Source organism: Schistocerca cancellata, unplaced genomic scaffold, assembly GCF_023864275.1.
Source record: "Schistocerca cancellata isolate TAMUIC-IGC-003103 unplaced genomic scaffold, iqSchCanc2.1 HiC_scaffold_625, whole genome shotgun sequence".
NCBI lineage: Eukaryota > Metazoa > Arthropoda > Insecta > Orthoptera > Acrididae > Schistocerca > Schistocerca cancellata.
Window position 1 is genome coordinate 7,501 of NW_026046636.1, and position 5,000 is coordinate 12,500.

The following is a 5,000-nucleotide window of genomic DNA, read 5'->3' on the forward strand; positions in this document are numbered from 1 at the left end:
CTCGCACCGGCCGCTACGGGCCTGGCACCCTCTACGGGCCGTGGCCTCATTCAAGTTGGACTTGGGCTCGGCGCGAGGCGTCAGGGTAGTGGACCCTCCCAAACACCACATGCCACGACAGGCGGCAGCCTGCGGGGTTCGGTGCTGGACTCTTCCCTGTTCGCTCGCCGCTACTGGGGGAATCCTTGTTAGTTTCTTTTCCTCCGCTTAGTAATATGCTTAAATTCAGCGGGTAGTCTCGCCTGCTCTGAGGTCGTTGTACGAGGTGTCGCACGCCACACCGCCAGCCGGCTGTGCACGCTACCGAGAAAGTACCGGTATGCGAACCGCCAGGCGACGGGCGCGCATCGCACGTTTAAGGAGACGCGGCCGGCCCCACAGGCGGCCACGACACTCCCAGGTCTCCGAAGCGGGACAAACGCCGCGCGCTTCAGTATACGTAGCCGACCCTCAGCCAGACGTGGCCCGGGAACGGAATCCATGGACCGCAATGTGCGTTCGAAACGTCGATGTTCATGTGTCCTGCAGTTCACATGTCGACGCGCAATTTGCTGCGTTCTTCATCGACCCACGAGCCGAGTGATCCACCGTCCTGGGTGATCTTTTTCATTTAGTTTCCACTGTCTCTTTCAAGACAGTTGCATAGGCGGGACTGAGGCGTTTGACGGCCCCTGTTCCAGCGTTCCTGTGTCCAACGGCCTCACGGCCGATGGGCGTCGTACGGCTCCACACCGGAGCGGACAGGCACTCGGGCGAAAGTCATTCAAAACCGGCGCCAGGCGCCAGGTGCCGCAGGCCAGCCGCTCCAGAGCTTCAGCGCTCGTACCACACAACATTTTTCCGTTAGTTTTGAGAGGCACGCGTGGTTCCGCACGCGGCGCACGGCTGCTGCCGTACAGGTAGCGTGTTGCGCGACACGACACGCACATCGAAAGACATGCAGTCTAGTCGGTAATGATCCTTCCGCAGGTTCACCTACGGAAACCTTGTTACGACTTTTACTTCCTCTAAATGATCAAGTTTGGTCATCTTTCCGGTAGCATCGGCAACGACAGAGTCGATGCCGCGTACCAGTCCGAAGACCTCACTAAATCATTCAATCGGTAGTAGCGACGGGCGGTGTGTACAAAGGGCAGGGACGTAATCAACGCGAGCTTATGACTCGCGCTTACTGGGAATTCCTCGTTCATGGGGAACAATTGCAAGCCCCAATCCCTAGCACGAAGGAGGTTCAGCGGGTTACCCCGACCTTTCGGCCTAGGAAGACACGCTGATTCCTTCAGTGTAGCGCGCGTGCGGCCCAGAACATCTAAGGGCATCACAGACCTGTTATTGCTCAATCTCGTGCGGCTAGAAGCCGCCTGTCCCTCTAAGAAGAAAAGTAATCGCTGACAGCACGAAGGATGTCACGCGACTAGTTAGCAGGCTAGAGTCTCGTTCGTTATCGGAATTAACCAGACAAATCGCTCCACCAACTAAGAACGGCCATGCACCACCACCCACCGAATCAAGAAAGAGCTATCAATCTGTCAATCCTTCCGGTGTCCGGGCCTGGTGAGGTTTCCCGTGTTGAGTCAAATTAAGCCGCAGGCTCCACTCCTGGTGGTGCCCTTCCGTCAATTCCTTTAAGTTTCAGCTTTGCAACCATACTTCCCCCGGAACCCAAAAGCTTTGGTTTCCCGGAGGCTGCCCGCCGAGTCATCGGAGGAACTGCGGCGGATCGCTGGCTGGCATCGTTTATGGTTAGAACTAGGGCGGTATCTGATCGCCTTCGAACCTCTAACTTTCGTTCTTGATTAATGAAAACATACTTGGCAAATGCTTTCGCTTCTGTTCGTCTTGCGACGATCCAAGAATTTCACCTCTAACGTCGCAATACGAATGCCCCCGCCTGTCCCTATTAATCATTACCTCGGGTTCCGAAAACCAACAAAATAGAACCGAGGTCCTATTCCATTATTCCATGCACACAGTATTCAGGCGGGCTTGCCTGCTTTAAGCACTCTAATTTGTTCAAAGTAAACGTGCCGGCCCACCCAGACACTCAATAAAGAGCACCTTGGTAGGATTTCAACGGGGTCCGCCTCGGGACGCACGAACACGCACGAGGCGGTCGCACGCCTTCGGCTCGCCCCACCGGCAGGACGTCCCACGATACATGCCAGTTAAACACCGACGGGCGGTGAACCAACAGCGTGGGACACAAATCCAACTACGAGCTTTTTAACCGCAACAACTTTAATATACGCTATTGGAGCTGGAATTACCGCGGCTGCTGGCACCAGACTTGCCCTCCAATAGATACTCGTTAAAGGATTTAAAGTGTACTCATTCCGATTACGGGGCCTCGGATGAGTCCCGTATCGTTATTTTTCGTCACTACCTCCCCGTGCCGGGAGTGGGTAATTTGCGCGCCTGCTGCCTTCCTTGGATGTGGTAGCCGTTTCTCAGGCTCCCTCTCCGGAATCGAACCCTGATTCCCCGTTACCCGTTACAACCATGGTAGGCGCAGAACCTACCATCGACAGTTGATAAGGCAGACATTTGAAAGATGCGTCGCCGGTACGAGGACCGTGCGATCAGCCCAAAGTTATTCAGAGTCACCAAGGCAAACGGACCGGACGAGCCGACCGATTGGTTTTGATCTAATAAAAGCGTCCCTTCCATCTCTGGTCGGGACTCTGTTTGCATGTATTAGCTCTAGAATTACCACAGTTATCCAAGTAACGTGGGTACGATCTAAGGAACCATAACTGATTTAATGAGCCATTCGCGGTTTCACCTTAATGCGGCTTGTACTGAGACATGCATGGCTTAATCTTTGAGACAAGCATATGACTACTGGCAGGATCAACCAGGGAGCTGCGTCAACTAGAGCTGAGCAGCCGGCCGCCCGGGAGTGTGTCCCAGGGGCCCGCGCGAACACGCAAGCGTCCGCTCAATTATTCTGCAAACAGGAGGAGGCTGAGCTCCCCTGCACAATACACCTCGAAACCCTCTCAGGTCCCGGCGGCGCGCAGCGCCGTCCTAAGTACTTGGTCGGGTTCGAGAGAGGCGCAATCGCCCGGAGTTAGGCGAGTAGACGCTTTAGGTGCGACCACCCGTGCTCCCAACTGAGCTTGCCGCTGCCGACAGAGGCCCGGGAGCGTGCTGTCGTGGCATTGCCGGCGGGAGACAACACGCGCCACCTACGGTGACCGGCAGCTCCAACGCCAGCGCCACAGAAGGGCAAAGGCCCCACGTGGGTGCCGAAGCGAACTCTCCCAGCACAGCGCACGTGCCAACACGTCTGCACAACTGCGATACAAACCACCAGCGAGAACCGCTGGGGCGACCGAGCAGCAGACGGCGTCGCGGCGCCGAGTGCCGGGCGGCGGCGCATCCTCAACGCACACAGTCCTCAATCGGACCAGCACACTGCAGATGTCCACCGCGCTTCGCACCGGGCCGGCGAGGACCCACTTTGGCTGCACGGCGCCGCGCGCAGGGTGCCCCGGCGCGCAGCTGCGCCGCCTGCCGCGTCCGTCGGCCGGCGCGCCTGCCACTGGGCGCCCCCACCAGCCGGCTGTAGCGCGTGCGCCCACGCACCGCGCGGCCAGCACGCCGGGCGGCCCCCCCTCACCGGCCGGGGACAGTCCCACCCACCCACAGCCGCGTATCGCTTCACACCCAGATTCACATTCACGTTCGTTGGTATGGTGGGGACCGCTTCGTAGCTGTACCGATCGTTGCCCTCACAGATGTACCTCCAGCAAGGACAACCGCACCACAACGGGTTACCAGTTGTTCATTTGCGTAACGTCACCAGTAAACGTACACGTCCATCCCCGTTTGCAAAGTCAACTATTATTGCATGCCTGCCTGTCAGGTGTCAAGACACACTACATCCGCTCACATCCACGCAACAAAATGTGCCCGACTAGAGGGCACGTGGAAGGTGCCCCCGTACGTATGCGATGTCCATTGCGCGACCAACTGTCAACCGGCCTCTGTAGCATGTCGCAGATGTGGAACGCGGGGCACCGTGCTATCACATTGTGTGAGAAGAGACTACTACGTCTGCATACACGCGCCACTACATGAACAGACGGCTCATGCTGATCGCCATCCACTGCGTCCATTACTCCCACACGTCTCTATGGCGTACCACACTGCAATGCAGCTGTTATGGGGAGATGACACGTAGCTGTGTACACAACATTCTGAGCGGGTTGCGGTTGGACAATACATTAATGTAACGTGTCATATGCCAATTACAGAGCAGGGTAAGGCACAACTTGGGTTAGGTTAAGGCACAACTTGGGTTAGGTTAAGGCACAACTTGGGTTAGGTTAAGGCACAACTTGGGTTAGGTTAAGGCACAACTTGGGTTAGGTTAAGGCACAACTTGGGTTAGGTTAAGGCACAACTTGGGTTAGGTTAAGGCACAACTTGGGTTAGGTTAAGGCACAACTTGGGTTAGGTTAAGGCACAACTTGGGTTAGGTTAAGGCACAACTTGGGTTAGGTTAAGGCACAACTTGGGTTAGGTTAAGGCACAACTTGGGTTAGGTTAAGGCACAACTTGGGTTAGGTTAAGGCACAACTTGGGTTAGGTTAAGGCACAACGTGGGTTAGGTTAAGGCACAACGTGGGTTAGGTTAAGGCACAACGTGGGTTAGGTTAAGGCACAATGTGGGTTAGGTTAAGGCACAATGTGGGTTAGGTTAAGGCACAATGTGGGGGTAGATTGCGGTACAAATTGCATTACATTGCGGTGCAAATTGCATTACATTGCGGTGCAAATTGCATTACATTGCGGTGCAAATTGAGTTACATTGCGGTGCAAATTGAGTTACATTGCGGTGCAAATTGAGTTACATTGCGGTGCAAATTGAGTTACATTGCGGTGCAAATTGAGTTACATTGCGGTGCAAATTGAGTTACATTGCGGTGCAAATTGAGTTACATTGCGGTGCAAATTGAGTTACATTGCGGTGCAAATTGAGTTACATTGCGGTG

At 55.3% G+C, this 5,000-nt stretch overlaps 3 non-coding genes across 3 annotated transcripts in view; all 3 read right to left on the minus strand.

The window, feature by feature from the left end:
• The window catches only part of LOC126135369 (large subunit ribosomal RNA), a 4,222-nt gene extending 3,966 nt beyond the window's left edge, over positions 1-256 (minus strand). Inside the window, exon 1 of the ribosomal RNA XR_007527904.1 lies at positions 1-256. This exon is cut by the window's left edge and continues 3,966 nt beyond it. This is a non-coding gene — a ribosomal RNA (large subunit ribosomal RNA).
• A 188-nt stretch (positions 257-444) lies between these two features.
• LOC126135354 (5.8S ribosomal RNA) lies at positions 445-599 on the minus strand. Its single transcript, XR_007527890.1, has one exon. It is a non-coding gene; the product is annotated as a 5.8S ribosomal RNA (ribosomal RNA).
• A 353-nt stretch (positions 600-952) lies between these two features.
• On the minus strand, positions 953-2,861 carry LOC126135359 (small subunit ribosomal RNA). Its single transcript, XR_007527895.1, has one exon. It is a non-coding gene; the product is annotated as a small subunit ribosomal RNA (ribosomal RNA).
• Between the last annotated feature and the right edge of the window lie 2,139 nt (positions 2,862-5,000).